Below are 16,786 nucleotides of genomic sequence, written 5' to 3'. Positions count from 1 at the left end.
CGTCGCCTTAGGAACTATAGGAAGGAATTAGCTGCGGGACTGCCGCGCCGGTGAAGCTGCGAGACACCAACGGCCGAAGCAGAAGCAAAATGGCGTCCCCCACGGCAACTTCGCTCGCCGCAGCGTGCTCTACGCAAAACTATTTCTCGGCACTCAGCCACCAACGTGCACTCGGCCCGCTACCGGAAACCATTTACACCGGAAGTCGGCTGTACTTCCTTTATACGACACCATGTGGCGCTACGTTCTCGCGAGAGTTAATGCGCTACATGTAAACGGCGTCGCATCGCCTTTCCCAAATGTGCTTGGAAATGCGATGCGCCACTGTCGCATTCATGCAAACGGGGCTTTTGACTGCAGTCGTGGTACACTTAAGTTGCATGTTATATCCTCGATGTCTAGGGTAGGTCCGCATTTGTCCTCCGTCTCGACCAGCGTAATCCTATAGCTCTACGCATGTTCAGTGCTGCATAAAAATGTGGACGCGGCAGTTGCCTACACGTTCCAACCACACCGCATAGGGTCTCTCAGTATCCAAATCACTGACAATTTGTTTTTCCCACTAACATCAATCACTTTGTCACCCCAGAGAGTATGGTGCGCATTAACGTTCCCACATATAACCCTCGGAGCAGGGAAGCGGCTGAAGAGATCTCTTCTGATCTCTCCCATCGGGACCTTCTGATTAGCGCTCACAGATACGGACGCCATGTCGAGGCTTCATTTTCCTAACCACACCTGCACAGCAGCGACTTCCAAAGCCCTGCTGCAGAGGCATTGAACTGGTAGGACGAAATCAGGTATTTCACGTCTGACATATAGCATGACGCTTCCGTTCGGAAACGTCGGAATACTCCAGTTTCCATGTGTGACGTAAGCAACAATTGCTCTGGAATTTGGAAGGCCAGCCTCGGACAGGGCCGATATTGGCACAGACATGTTACGTAGGAAAAGTGACAGATCAGGTAAATCCAGGGAAAACACGGGGAATGCGCGAGATGGAAACCTTGTTCACGTCTTGCTCATCGTCAGATCAGGTAAATGACACACAAGACCCGCACAGTTCCATCGTAAAGAGGAAGCACTTTTGGACGAGACGGTGAACATTGTGTCCTGACCCCGTCCATCTTGCTAGGTGTTTTACGAGGAGGCAGAGCTCAGAATCAGACTCTAGAGCCAGGACTACTTCTAGCACGTCCTTTGTGGAGCTAGCCGGCATCTTCTTTATGTGTGATCGCAGGGCTTTGAACAGAGTACATAGCACCTGTCCACAGTCGTCCTGTGGCGTTGCTGTTTTACCGCAGCGCGAATGTGGTCACTGCCGTGCACACACATAACTCCGTTGTTCCGGTTGTTCAGCAGTCTTACCGTATACAGGACCTCGGTCCGCTGCACTATGTGGCCACTGTGTCCTGGGTTTCTGATATAGGCTTCAAGCTTGGGAATTCAGTATCTGTCTTCGAGCTTCCATTGATTGACTCTGCGCGGCTTTCCATCTTTTATTTCGTCTTGTTCTCATCACTTACCTTTGTTCCCAAAATAAGTGTTTTCTTTCGCTGTATTGCCCCTGCCAACGTAGGACGCTTGCTATAACTAGCCGGTTGGGCACCAATACAATTTGCACAAAGATAGTTCCCGCTGCGCTTGCATGCTTTGAAATCATCTGATCCTCCGCATCTCTTACATCGCTGCTCACCACGGTAGTACTTGGCCGCATGTCCGTAGCGCTGACATTTGAAGCATCGAGATGGTGTCTCTACGCAACCAATGGTCTTATGTTTTGTGAAGCCAAAGTTGATCTTCCCTTGGATGGGCCGTGTTTGGAGCAAACGCGAGAACTACGGCGTTGGTTCACCTGGACTCCTATTCCGACTCAGAAATTTGGATACGTCGTAGACTGACGAGAAACAACAGTTTCTCGTAAGTCTACCGCTTCGGCGCTCCTCTAATAATACAAGTGTTCTGCAGATAAGAGTTGGCCGATCCGGCTGATACAGCAATCCCCGAGTCTGACTTGCAACTAAGAAGGGTGTTCATAAGTCCTTGTGTCTGGACATTCAAAAGCCACGCCACTAGAGAAGTAAATCGACTACTAAGTGTCGATGCGCGACGAATTCAGTGCCTGCAGACAGATTACTGAGATGTAATTTTTTTCTTGTCAAATTCTTCTGCGACAGATGGAGTTATCACTGGGATTCCGACGGTCCTCTTTTTGCCGTAGCGCACAAGGCTGAAGCCGTGATGGTGGAGATCGATGATGTCCGCTATATCACAATCAACAATAAGCGTGGACTCGTCGTCTGTTTCTGCAGCCTCGTATCGCTTACGTGCATGGTTGCTCTCAGAGTCAGTTGGCTGTCTCTGGCACGGCGTCAGGTCTGGCGTAGTCATGACGGAGCTATCGCTGCTACCAGATCGGGCTCTTGTGCAGGCTCCTATCGAAGCGACGGAAGGGGAAGCCACCCCCTCTCCCTCCCCCGGCCTCCTGTAGGACAGATATCTTGGCGAGTCGTCTGACGTCTTCTACAATGCTCGTTGACGAAACGTCGAAAAAAACGCCAAAAACTAGGAAGCCAAAAAGCAGTGCCAATATATTGAACAAAACTTGCTCTTGTTCGTGCACCTCAGAAGGAATGTTTTTTGTTAGGAACACAGCGCACTAAAACCCAGTTTCGTGTACGTAATCTTAGGTTTTTGATAAAATGGAATGAGGCACATTGTGTAGATTACTAGATGTATCTCAAGTTTCCTGTGATTAGACACTAAGAGAAAAGTTGAGGTGGCAGTGAGAAACAAGTACCATCTCAATATTTTCGAATTTCATAAAGCATTCGTTTGTAGAAATAGAACGCTCAACATCCACGGTAGTTTGCAACCCAGATTTGTACTTCGGAACTTTTGATGATCCAATGCCGTAAACAGAATCGCAGAATGTTGGATAGTCAGGGCCTTTGACAGTTCTTTCTGTATTGAAATCTCGGGATTTTTGCCCGAGAGAGATTGACGTTGGGGGAATCCTCGTGTCCCATGACGATCGCACGCGCGGCAAACGTCCCGCCTGTCCCAAGCACAAGCATGTTTTGGGAGAGGGAGGAAGCCTTCCTTTCGCGGGCAGAGCACGGGAATCGCAAGTGCTATCAGCCCCAACGGGCGTGTCACGTGAAGTGCCTCCGACACGGCATGAGAATCTTTCGGCATCAGCAAGCAGTGACTGCAGAAGGCTTCGCCGCCACTCCAATTTTCCTGTACGTGGTGAGTCAACCACGTTTTTGCCGTGGAATAGGACGCAGCAAGCAGGATATTCTCAGCTGGTACGTAGGCAGTGCTTTTCAGGCTATTATTCTCTTCGAGGAATACCCCAGTGGTGTAAACTATAGCTGACTGGCCTGCTCGAAGTTTCAGTTGTAATAGTAATAACTGCTTTCCAAATTTACATCAGGTGGTCGTCCGTTGTTTCCTCGAGCTTGTACCAGGCTGCGGTTGAAGCGAAGAGGTGTTCTAACCGTGGCGTGCCGAGGTGTAGCCCCGTCGGCACCCCTTATTCCTAAAACATTTCAAACTGACTCTATTAGCAAGAGGTACATTGGGTTATGGTGAACTTTCTCTGAGCGTCCGAAATGAGCTCTACAGTCTGGGTCAAAGTTGTGGCCAAGCCTTAAGCTTGTCGATAATGCCGTCTGTAAACATGAATTTAGCGCTAGAATAAGCTACGGTGCCTTCAAGCGCATTGTCTCGTAGCCCAGTTGGAGCCCTTCTAACAACCATACTCCCATCTGTTGCGAATCTGTGATTAGGAAGTTCTACCTGGACCACAATATTCTCAGCGTTCGAGGGTTACCGGACAGGTGTACGACAGCACGAATGCTTGTAGCGGCATTTTGCAACGCTCCGTCTAACAACGACACGCTTTCCTGTTCCGCGAGTGCTCTTTTTTGAGAAATAAACGTTTAAGAAGGTTAGGTATCCACGATTTTCCCGCTGCCGGAGAATGGCAGCAGTAGAAAAGGGTAATACACCTGGTTACTGCAATAACTGCTCTTTAATATCCGGCTACTCAAGTTATTACACCTCCGGTAAGCCGCTGTTCCACAAACAGAAGTTTGCAGACAAACAATATCACTGTAATGTTCTGAAATAGGTTACGCTGGCAGTGTTTTTGGTAATAATCAGCTATATACAGCCGAGTGCGCCCCCGGGTAATAACATTGTAAACAAATAAAGTTCACCATGAAGCAAGGAAAAATTCATTTTTAGGCTCTGAAAATCCAATATAGGCACCAACATGAATATAGGTATGTATAGACACCAATAACAATGCCTATCAATTGTTTCTAGGCCCATAACCCGTTCTTTTGCGTTGAATAGGCACAATAAGGGCGTAAGAAAGAAAATATATAATTAGCCTAAAGTTCCGGTCTCTAGTCATAACTGTCTTTTGTTCTTCCTCGTGTTGACAAAAATATTTTAAAATTCACTGCTTGCTTTTCAACCGACAAGCAGTACACGTTTGAAAATCGTAGCAGCAGCATTATCGTATATTACTAGGCGCATGATCTCGACTAAAAAATTTCGGCGAGCCGCAGGAGAGGTGTGCTCAGACAGAGCAGCTACAACGACGTTGGAGGTTAGTCACGCTATCTTACAGTAATTTAAAGAAGCTGACTTCACCTCTTTGGCTGACTAAACTTTGCAGAAAACCATGATTTGCGTAATAACGAACAGCCCTTACACAATCTTTCAATAAAACTAAGAAAAGCATTGACCTGTTAAAGCGACTATTATTTACCTGGCTGTGTAGAAGCACGCCACGTAACTGAAGTGAGTCACCTCAGCGCCCTTGGGCAAGCCAGTGGTTCCCGATGTGTAGCACACAGCAAGAACGGTGTTTTTGGGATCGGCGACGGCGCATTCGCGGAACTTTTCTTCATCGATTTTCGAAAATTCGGAGGTAGAGACAAAGTCGGCTGCTTGTCCCACGGTGAATCGTCCCTGAATGGAAAAGTAAATTCAAAAGGCCTTTTTCATGACCTTCCCAAACTAATAGGAATTCTTACTGCATGATCGTAGTACTCTATCTGGAAGGCGATATGCTATAACAAAAGACCGGTCTTTGAGGTGATGCAGCCTCATGTAACGGCATACCTTATGGAGGTCCTTGCCGAACAACCTACACCTCAATCAACACAGCAAATAGAGCGAGTTGCTAGGTTAATACTTCTATGCATATGTTCAGCGCGACACAGACAGTATGGATGGTTTCGCCCTGCGGTAGGCCATACCAGAATAATGAGCAGGGCCCTGCGTTCAGAATGGAAGAGGCTGCTCATCGAATGCCTCAGGGCGAAAGGCGCTTTCCAGAAAGGAAGGCAACGACAATGTCGTTTGTACATCGAGTTGTCCAGGACGAGGCGGTCTACGTTTGATTTCTTTCGAGCAACTTCCGGCGTGGCCCACCCTCGAGAAAGAAAACACCGATTCCAACAAGCACAGTGCTCAAAGTGACGTGTATCACTGCCCCAGAGAATCACTTGGCCGTTTTCAATCTAGGACCAAAGTTTTTCATGCGACCTAATTTGAATGCCCTTGGAACGATAGCTACAATTAGACCTGTTACAGGGCAGGTAGAAGAAAATGACAGGTCTAGATGTATTTCAAGTGTGCTGGCGTACTAGCAAGGTCCCTTGCGTTTACCGAGGCGAAGTTAGAACGGAGGCAAGAGCTGGTGCGGACAAGGAACGCGTGGATAACACAGGCTTCCGGCAGGGACAGCAACGGTGACTTGCCGTCGCGGCGATGCCCTCTCCCCTCACGCAACACCTGGAACGGCAGCAGCTGTTCTGCTCCGCCCGCTTTGCTTCGTCGAGGAGCGCACGTGAGGAGGCGTCGAGTGCAGTGAGAATTTAGGTGCCGTTTCGCATAGGCACCGGCTTTTTTATTCAATGGGCCATTTCATGCTTTCGCATCAAAAAACTCAGTGCCCTTCCACTTTGCGAAGAAGGACGGCCAGCGAAGCTGTGTAAGTGGGCCCCTAATGCGAACTGCACTCCGCCGCGGGTTGGCCCGGCATTGCACTGTCTTCGGAATCGGCGCACGTATCCCCCATACATAAAGGGAAGCTGAAAAGTTTTCCAGAAAAAAAATGAGTGAAGAGCTGTGTGTAATGGTTTTCAACCCTCCGAATTCGAACATCGCATCGAAATTGAGCGAAAGAAAGCGCAAATAGATTTTGTTTCGACGGAAAGTACAGCAACAGACTCGGGGCAGCTCGCGCGCCTCGTTTCCGCCTGTGATTGGTCGGGCGCTTCGTGACGTCAGCAATGGCGTTCGTCCGGACCGACCGCTGCCGCCACACATGAAGCACGGTGCAAGGTGGTTTGGCGCTGTGGTTTGGTGAGACGGTAATAGTAAATTTCGAGAGCTTGCGTTTCTCTCAGGAGTTCGGCGTTGCTCCCTACAGGTACGTAGCCGGCCTCTCCAAGAAGCAAAAGATGCTGGTAGCAAGCAGTGCTTTCAACGCGAACGAAAGCGAAGTGTTAGCATCTCCTCGTGTTAGAAATGTTCTTTGGCGAGTATGTTTTTTGCAAAGCTGTATTTAGCGGTCCAGTGTGTTAGTTTCCGGGCAAACAACTGTACCGTTATGTTCCTGCATGCCTCCTCGTGGAACGTAAACAGGGATGCGATAGTCGGCATTTGTGCACTGCCCCAAAGCTGTCGGCAATCTACACAGACGGTTTACATGCGGCAAAAGTTTTCCGGCTCTTGTAGGACGTGTAGTGACCTTCATTAGCGCACCATCTGCACGCTACTCGTTCGGAGCCGAAAAGGCGGCGGATTCCGTCGGCTAGGCGACACAGCCGGTTTCTCTCTGTGCGCGAGCGGTAGCGTAGCGGCCTGGCGTGCGCCGGCTTTCAAACACCTGCAAACTTTACACTTGCGCTGCGTTATGGTAGCTGCATGTAGGCTGTTTCACAACACACGTGCGTATAGAATATTAACGGCAGTTTGCGACGAAACCTGCGTCAAGGGTGGGAGATAAACATGTACCTTCCGTTCAGCGTGCTAACACGAAGGAGCTAGCAGTAAATCAAAATCCTGGTTTGGACGAGTTCGCATATTCATAAGGTCTTCCATGACCAGTTACCATCCGTCCGCCCACACCCGTCTCGCGTTTGTGCGTTCGTTGCCCCGACCTTTTCGCACTGCGTTTAGAAAGCCTGCTAGCAGCAAGTCGTACTCTCACTCATTCACGCATTATTGATCAACTCTGGTAGTAATCGTCGTCACGGAACTGGTTAGGGCACAGTGCTGTTGTTCTTGAGCGCTTAATATTCTTTCGATCCACAGCAGCCTCCCACTAAGCTGCAAGCTTCTTGTCTTGCGGGAAGCAATAGAAGATCGTCGCGGCCGCTGGTGTTCGCGCAACTGCAGGCTGCACAGAACGCCGGCATGATCAGCCCACCACCTCAATTAATTCTGCGCACGTCAAATACCACTCTACATACACACAAACAAGGAATGCAGGGTCGAGCGAAGCAGATTATGACGGCACGTACGCAGAAACAAGCGCGGTCAAGCACGGTCGCGGAGACTGTGAAGGAGCGGAACACAAGTGCTGACGTCACTACGCCGCGGTTTCCGGTCTCCGCTCGCATCGTCAGCGTCAGCAGCAGCGCGCGGCGCTCGACGGGGGGCGGAGCGACAGTGCAATTTTAACCGGCGATTACGTCGCTCCTAAGTGAAAAATCCCGCCCAAAATTTTACCTGCATGGTTTATAAGGTTCCCGCATCCGTTTATGAACGTGTTATTGAATTCGACAGACTCTTCAGTTTCCCTTTAATGCCTGCTTCACCTTCGGCGCAGGTCGGTCCGGTATTGCACTAGCTTCGGAATGGCCCCATGTACGGTAGCGCCGGAAGACGCCAACGAGCCAGCTGTGGAACAAGACGGCTACGCTAGAGCGAATCCTGATGACGATAGTTGTGTGTCTACACGTGGACACGAATCGGGTGGAACTAGCCCTTAGCCGCTTCGCTGTAAAAAAAGAAAGACAAGTTAGACGTTATTCCCTATGCACACTGGATGGGACATGGACTGGAGGAAATCTCTAATAAATGTCAGGTACGAGTTGTCTTTTCTGCCAGAAATCATTTAAGTTATTGTGTAATCTGTTCAATAAACGTCGGCAGGTGTCAACAACACCGTGTCGGATCATGCGCGCGCGGCAGTTCGTCCAGTGTTGAGTAGGCGTGTTTCAAGTTAAAGTTCATGTTTATTTCTCAGACAATATGCTGGAAGGTTCGCTGGGCTAGAAGCCGTAAAAAACGGCTTAACGGGGCCCAGGTGACCGTTACATGGCAGCGGTTATACAAGGTGCACAGGTAAAGGACTAAGATAGGCCGTTACAAATGCAAAAATGAAAAACGTACAGATTACAATGCATAATATAACATATGAATAAATCAGACAAATACAATTGAAATGCGATGCACATAAAAATACATATGCAAATTTCAACACATAGTACCACATATTTATCACTCACACAAACACACTAAAAATGCTGCGAAAAAAATTTTATGCTTTGAATGACTGATTTGCAAGCAGCACATATATTATATATAGTAGATATTTATAGATACTGAATCTTTTACTAGCAAACAATAGAACAAAAAGAAAGAACGTAACTGTTTTTTACTGCAACTGGTTGTGTTTTCACATGTGTTTAGTGTTGTTGGGACGTTGTATGCCAAAATTTTATACTTATAAGTTGTACGAAATCGAGGTATGGACCATATATGGGTGTTTCTTGTAGGTGCTGTAATAACACGACGCTCTAGACATGATAATGCTGTAATAAAGTGCGAGAGTTCTCTATTTGAAAAGTAGAGTGTGTTCAACAAACGTATGAGTAAATGTTGTCAACCCGAACTATACTGAACCTTTCAAACGATTTGCAAGTGGTTCCCGGGCCTTGAATGTTTCCAATGTAGCGAATTATCCTTGTTTGTAGAACAAGTATTTTATTTATGTTTGTTTTTGTTGTTGGGCCCCAAATCAACGTACAATAATTTAAATGTGAGTTAATCAATGCGTGATATATTTCAAGTATGGCCTTGAGTGGCAGCAGACTACGGCAGTGAGACAAGACTCCTGTTACAGATGAGATTTTCCTACATAGGTAGTTAACGTGAGCATCCCAACTTAAGGTCGATGAAAAGTAAACCCCATGTATTTTATGCGCATCAACAATATCTATTTGCTGTGAATCAAGAATTAACGGCTGATGAGTAGGCACTATTTTATTTTTAGCATGAAATATAACAGCTTTAGTCTTATTTGGATTAATATTTAGTCTATTGATTTTTGACCACGAGGAAATCTCCGAAAGTACGTCGTTAGTTTTGGATATTAAATGAGGCAGGTTAATGTCAGAGATAAGTATCGTTGAATCATCTGCGTATATTACGTACTTAACTGTTGTGCCCAGGTTCAGGATATCGTTGATATAAACACTGAACATCAGGGGACAGAGAATACTCCCTTTCGGCACACCGCAAGTGATAGGTAAAAATGACGAGCTACATTTATTAATGTGTACACTCTGGAATCTATTTTGAAGATAAGATTCTAGTAAAGATAAGCAACTACCACGAATGCCATTTGATTCTAGTTTTTGCAAAAGAATGCTGTGGTCGAGGGAATCAAAGGCCTTGCCGAAATCTAAAAAAATACTGTGTGAATTCATTTTTTTCAACGCCATGAACTATAGCTTCTTTTCAGTGTCAGCAGTGCAGTTTCAGTAGACCTGCCACTTCGAAAGCCAAATTGATCATCTGTTAGAACATTAAGTTTATTGAAGAAACGCGTAATTCAAACAAAGAAACTTTTTTTCTAGGCACTTAGAGAAGACAGGAAGGACAGAAATAGGTCTGTAACTACTTTCTATGTTACGACCTCCTCCCTTAAAAATGACTGATACTCTGCCTCTTTTCATAGCTTCTGGAGAAACTCCAGATTCGATAATTAGGTTAAAGATATGTGCAAAAAGTTCTGTGATGAAATGTATGACGTGTTTAATAGGAGAGATCTGCAAATTATCGGCATCAAGTGATTTAGTATTATTTAAGCACATAAAAGTGTGATACACTTCATTTTTATCTGTTGGATCAAGAAAGATGCTTTGCTTCATATTACCACGTCCTGTAGCCAAGTCCTCATGTTCATTACATGGAGTTACGGCGTTTAAGAGGTGGTCGTTGAAGTGGTTTGCGAGTGATGTGCTAGTTAAATCGCGACCGCTAAGTGTTAAGCATTCAGGCAGAGCATGTTTATTTTCGCGCCCAAGTATATTATTGATGAGCTTCCAAGTGGCGTTACATCGTTGTCGACCAGCATTTTCAAAAAATCGACGATAATAGGCTTCTTTAGCACGTCTGAGTTCTGCATTTAGTCCATCTCAAAGTTTCTTAAATTCTTTCAACACTTGCATAGAGCGGGTGCGCAAGCATGAATAACAGATATTTTGACTTTTTATCATTTTCAGATGCTCACGGGTGGCCCAAGGTTTTTTTACTTTTTTAGAGGTTTGAATGTTTTGAAAGGAAAATGTTTTGCGAAGTTACGAATAAAAATTTTAATGAAGTCATCGTAAGCATAATTTGCAGTTTTCTTCTGCTTTACAGTGGACCAGCTTTCATTCATTATGTCGTTTTGAATCATTCAATACTCTCAGCTGTTATTTGTTGAATAATCAGCTGCTCCTGTCGTAAATTTTTATCTAGTGGTTCGTTATTGTAATTTAGAAAGACAGGACAGTGCTCACTAATATCAGAGATGATAACACCTGTGCTGTAGACAATAGTGTCAAAATTTGTCACGATAAGATCTAAAGCCGATGCTGTGGAGCATACCGCTATCGCGCGGCAACGTGGACTTCGGACAGACTGGAAGGTGCCCAAATGTTCGTGTTCGGGGCCACCACTATGCTATTAGGAGCTTTACAAGCTCAAATCTGGCTGCGCATTGCAGGCTCTGCCAATGCGATTCCCTGTTTTACCAAACCGAAGTGCTTTTCCAAAATTTGCCCTGGTTCAACGCGGGTAAGGCAAGTTTGTCAAGTGATAGCACGCTTTAGCTTGCTTTGCGAAAGAACAGAGACGCTGCTCGGCGCGGCAGCAGCAGCGAGCGAATTCACCTTCATGCTCGGCCTCGCTGCAACGGGAACTAAGTGTCGAAAGCACAGCGCATGCGCAGGTACCAGCACTCGGCGCACATTCTACACATCGCAGATCGCTTTCAAGATACGGGCACCCACGCGGCGTAGGCAGCAGCCGGCGGTCCCAGTTTATCTGGCAGGCTGTCACAGTTTGACCTTGGCTGGGCTTGAAGGTAAAATTTATGGAACCAGGCGTTTTCCGGGATTTGTACCTGGAGTAGTAGAGCTATCGCTCTAAATATGGAAATCAAATAACCTGAGAGTTAGTCCAGCCATATCACATGCGTACTGATTCCGCCTCTTTGTGAGCCAAAAGTATATTTAATGCATCAGAAAGAAACATAATTTTTGAATGACCTGATTTCTCGGCACACTTGCATAATATGTACGCACTGCGTGACTTAAGTGCCTGAACGAGAAGAAAAGGGGCTTAACCGAGGGACCCGATTTTTATTATTAATATCATAAGGAGCCAATGAACACTGACACCAAGGACAACATAGGGGAAATTACTTGTGCTTAATAAATGAATTAAAGAAACGATAACTTAATGAAAATGAAAGTGGATGAAAAAACAACTTGACGCAGGTGGGGAACGATCCCACAACCTTCGCAGTTCGCGTGCGATGCTCTACTAATTGAGCTACCGCGGCGACGTTTCCCCATCCACTTTCTTGTGTATTTTTGTTTCCTAGTAGAACTCTGGGAGCGTTAGCCAGCGCCCCCACTCGCGTACCTTGGTGGCGGATGTGGAACATCCTTTCTGCCGCAGGCGTCACGAGAACGGGATCTTTTTGGGGCAAGGCATCCGGTAACCGGGTGTTTGTTGGCTTATGATATTACTAATAAAAATCGGGCCCCTACGTTAACCCCCTTTTTATATTTTATTACATAACGAGAGTCTCGAATACGGCAACATTGATGCCTTCAGGTATCATGCGTGGGTTTATTGACGATTAGACTCTCGCATCTGCTGTTGCTGATGTTCTTCGGAGGCAACATCACTGGCCGCATTCTCTACTTTCGCAGAGGCAAGTCGTCGTTGGTTATAGTAGCGTCTCTGCTGCCAACTCCTCTCCTCGAACTCGGCTTGTTGTTCGGCCATGCGCACAGTTCGTGGTCTTCCCACTTTTCCCATATTTTGTTGGAGTTGGAACTGTCGCATTGGTCCACCTCTGCAATGCACAATCCGGTTCTTACACACCGTGGCGGCCACTTCGGCGCACATCCCCGTGTGTTCCCGCCACAACTGCCACGCCGTTGTATCGAGGGCAGACGACAGCAGACGCAGCCAGCCCCCACTGCGTAAGCGATGCACGCGGTGAAATCACGTGTCCCTCCTTTCTCCTACACCGTACTATCGTTCGTTATCTTTTTTGTTCACTATACATACGTGAGACAGCCCAGATACGCCCCCCTCCCCTTTATGAGGAGACGCATACGGCTCATTCACACAGGTCCGTCAGGTAAACAGCTTCGCTGTAAAAATCGGGTGCTATTTCTACCTCTCGATGTTATTCATATAAAGCTCGGCTATTGCGCCGTAACTTTACAGACAAATCGCCGTTGGAAATGGGGCAAGGCGTGCGATGTTTTTGCATGCTTACTTAGCGTACATAGACGCCTACAAACACTGCAAATGCGCTGCGACTCACCTTCAGCTTTAAGCCCGCAACTGCTTTCCTAACCTTCTCTGCATTCGGCTCGTCGGTGATGACGTGTGTGCAGTCACCGTCTTCCACTTCGTATCGCAGCTCATCTGCACATAGCACATAGAGTACGATTCATTCTCTAAATCTACACTTTCGGCTAAATTATAGCTGACAGTTGAATATGTTGCATCGGATCCAAGAGGATACCGCGTTTGGTCTCAATGTGTTAAACGATGCGCTGATAGGCCTAATAAGAATTCGCACGAACGCATCAAGAGGACGTTGAAGATAGCAACGCGGTTGCGTTACTTTAGCTTTTTATTTCTTTGCTTCGCTTCAGCGATATTCCATATTGTCACGCTAAGCCGGTGCGCAATGCTCTATCGAACAGCGTGACGCGGATGCTTTCTCGTTGCAGCATCCAACAACTGCGCGGTCGCCTTGTCATTTGTTCGCGGCCACGAAGCCAGCCATTGGGTAGACTCGCCATTTTGAAATCACTTTAGTGAGGTCTTCTGTGTTGCACGTCCAACGTGCGGGGCCTACTTCGCTTGGCATTTTTCTATGTGCTTTGCGCCCGAACATTCAAAAGCGGAAAATTATTAGAGGAAAGGTAGCGAGCAGGAAACTATTCAACATGATGTTTCCGAACGCGACGCAAATTTTGCATTCGAGCTTATACGCAAATATGTAAACCAAATCTAACTGCAGGCAACTAAATTTAACTACATAGCTAATTAACAAGGCAGACACACTGATAAGTGTGCGCAAGGCGACTGTTAACAAAATAACGTTAGTCTCACCGTCATATCTCGTGGAACTCTTCTTCTTTAATTGCGTGAGATGCGTTGGTAGAACATACGATATAAATTTCAGAAAGGAAATGGAGTGGCGATGGCTACCGGTCGGAATAACCTAGGATTGTGATTTGTTACAGCTATGCCATTACGTTTTACCTTTCCTTTTGTATTAGTGCAGGGCACTTCTCCGACTCAGCAGGCTAGCTATGGTTTGCTAGGGCTGCACGCAATTTCGGCCTCAAGCTTGCTCGTGATCCAGTGCTCGCCTGCTTTGAAACAGTGTTATGGATTGTGGGTGCACAGCAGTCTGCCACGTTGAGTAAAATTTGTGCGCTTCATTTAAACTTCGCATTGATGGCAGCGTTGACAAAACAGCAGAAATTAGCGTAGAATTAAGTTGCGCGGGAGCACTCCTTCGAACCGTACAGATTTAGGCATTACATGAGTCACGGAAGACAGTGGCGCTCAGGTATACGGAAGTAGTCTTTGCAGCACTGCAAGCGAAATGACTCGGGATGGGTAGTCTTGAGGGTAAGATAATCTCAATCAATTAAAGCTAATTTATTGCAGGCATTCGTTTAAAATTTTTGCGAGGATTTTTTCTTTGGAGATACTCTCTTTGTGTAAACGCTTTTTAAGTACGAGCAAACGCATGCCTGAAGCTAATTAAATCAGCACTCTACACTTACCATAAACCTCCCACACCTTAAATGTCACATGATATCGAGTTTGAGTGGCTCCTTAAGTTTTCCAAGCGCGTACATCCGTTGTTGATTTCACACCAACTGTGTCAGAGCCTCTTCCGTGGTTTACTTACAATCTAGTGTAATGCTCACCAAGAAGCCAATAAAGAGAATAAAAGAATTGTTCATCGACTGGCCATCGATTTGCTGCTGGAATCTTTTCTGATTGAAACCAACTTTGGTAGCACATCAACGGGATGTCTGCCCGTTGTGTAATCCCACTCAGGGCACAAGCAGCTTTCGAATGGACTCTTTTCCGTCCCAGTGACCAAGGAGCTCGCATGAAATACAAAACATCTTCTAAACCTTGTCTTGCTCAGGGACCGCGGTGATTTTTTCATTATAGCACTTGATTACAACTCGATTACCTCTTAATTACAAGCAGCCGCCGCAGTAGCTTACAGACTATGGCGTTATGCTGCTAAGCTCGAGGTCAGCGGCTCGATCCCCGCCGCGGCCATCGCATTTCGATGGGGGCTAAATGCAATAAGATTAGTGTACGTAGAATTTCTGCGCATGTTACCAACAGTGCGTGGTAAAATTTATTCCACAGCCCCTCATTATGTGCTTCATAATGGGACCGCGCTTTTGGCACGTGAAAACCTAGGGTTTTACTTAAATTCGATAGCAAGTAGAGACCTGCGCTAAGGAGCGAATTCGCATTGTTAATGGATGCACGGTACAGATATTGTACGGGTCAAGCCATCGCTGTTGTTCAGTTTAAAGCAAGAGCTTTCAGGAAAATCGCGTTCGAACCGACCCTCGCAGATTACTTAGAAAAAAAAAAAAGCTGTTCGTTTTCGCCGGGGGACATCTAATTCTGAAGTCGTGTGCCAGGAAAACGACTGCCTCAGGACCGTCTCCTTACTTTCGGTGAGCAAGGAACTGGCCAGGAAAACTGTCGCGCCCGCTAGGATGCAACCGTATATGGCTATGAGATTTTCCACGCTGTTATTCACGTGAATGCAGACATGGTCGCCGGGAAGCATGCCATTCTGCAGGAAACCGATGGCGTAACGCTGCATGTAAGCCAGAACCTCGGCCCGCGTGAGGGTGAGATTGTCATCGACCTGCAAGTAATTGTGATACAAAGGCTGATTTAGAAACAGTTAAGCGATTTTCACTACAGAGATGGCATTCAATGATCAGAAATGTTTACACTGAAAAGCTTTAGTGCCCAGCTTGTGCCGTCCACGCGACACTTTTGCACGTGAACGAAGTGGATCTTTATATGTATAGAGAAATGAACAGCACTATGCATATGGCACTAACCTTCTACGTGCTTAGTGTACGGTATTTATTTGATTGCCTACATAACGCTCATTGTGTAGCTAGCAGGGTTGCTCTAGGCTGTCATACAACAAGTGCCAATTTGGCACCGTTTGGACAAGTCAAACTTTCTTTTATACGAGTTATTTTGTAATTCTGCTAGAACAATGAGATTAGGAGGATTTGCTTACGGAATCTGACTGTAAGCGGGTATTACACACAAACAACCAGTAACTGCTACTTGAGCGAAAACGTATTCAGCCAAGACAATATTACTCACAGTTTCGGGACAACTGTTTACATTGAGGACATCACGGCATCACGGAACAGTTCACAGCAACATTGAAATACCTACTTAAATACCAGAATGCTAGCACAGTCCAGCGTTTACCCAAAGTTTTTGAAGTGCTCTAGAATTATGTTGCACATTTACATGGAAAAAGTTTGTGCAGTGTGATAATTAGCGTGTCGATAGTAAAGCTTTTCCCTGTGCAATCTCTCACAACCACTCTGCAGTCTGCTGTATTTGTGCAATGACAGTTTGTTTATGCCGCCGCTACACTTCACCGCGCGCTGCAACAAAGATGCAAGCCACCTAACCCATTCCAGAATTCTATTATTTTTCGTCTTAACTTCGGTTGTTGTTGGAAATGCGAAAAGCGAACTTAACCGCTGCAACTACAAATTCGGTCTTAAGCGTGACAATTGCGGTCTGCGCTTGTTTATTCGGCGGTCATAACTTCGAAAAGCGCTATTTTTATATCTACGTTGAAAATCTGGCAACAAACACATAAAGGCGAGCAAGCCTTTAGCGGCAGTGACGTGGCTGGCACCACAGCATTAAGCATGGTACAGCATTTTAAATAAGGAAACCGGAGACAATAATATCGGAGAATTTCTGGCTTCTTTTCGTATCGCCGGGTGTATGTGCACTGAATGCGCAACTAATTTGTTTGAGACCTCCACTTGTGTCCTGAGCCTCTCAAGAGCCTCACTTCGGTAAGCCCTCACACAATAGCAGGCACCGCAGCGATATTAGCAAAGTACTCATATTCGCTCTAACATGTATACACACACACACACACAGAGAGAGAGAGAGATAGAGA

At 46.3% G+C, this 16,786-nt stretch overlaps 1 protein-coding gene and 1 long non-coding RNA gene across 3 annotated transcripts in view; one reads left to right on the top strand and one right to left on the bottom strand.

Moving 5' to 3' along the window:
• LOC126543490 (probable 4-coumarate--CoA ligase 3) overlaps positions 1–15,475 on the bottom strand; it is a 39,013-nt gene extending 23,538 nt beyond the window's left edge. Inside the window, exons 1-3 of one of the 2 annotated variants that reach the window (XM_072284840.1) lie at positions 15,371–15,475; positions 12,872–12,975; positions 4,787–4,989 (exon numbers count right to left, since the gene is read on the bottom strand). The gene's annotated coding sequence lies outside the window, so the exon portion shown is untranslated. Of the gene's footprint in view, positions 1–4,786; positions 4,990–12,871; positions 13,999–15,370 lie in introns of those variants that run through there. The other variant, XM_072284839.1, reaches the window with a different exon arrangement.
• Positions 6,311–10,647, top strand: LOC129380641 (uncharacterized). The gene is made up of 4 exons (XR_008608823.2): positions 6,311–6,457; positions 7,862–8,119; positions 9,897–9,928; positions 10,545–10,647. It is a non-coding gene; the product is annotated as an uncharacterized lncRNA (long non-coding RNA).
• Positions 15,476–16,786: the final 1,311 nt, after the last annotated feature.

This window comes from Dermacentor andersoni, chromosome 10 (assembly GCF_023375885.2).
Source record: "Dermacentor andersoni chromosome 10, qqDerAnde1_hic_scaffold, whole genome shotgun sequence".
Classification (NCBI taxonomy): Eukaryota; Metazoa; Arthropoda; class Arachnida; order Ixodida; family Ixodidae; genus Dermacentor; species Dermacentor andersoni.
Note: the sequence above shows the minus strand (reverse complement) of the source record. Positions and strands in the feature narration are given on the sequence as shown.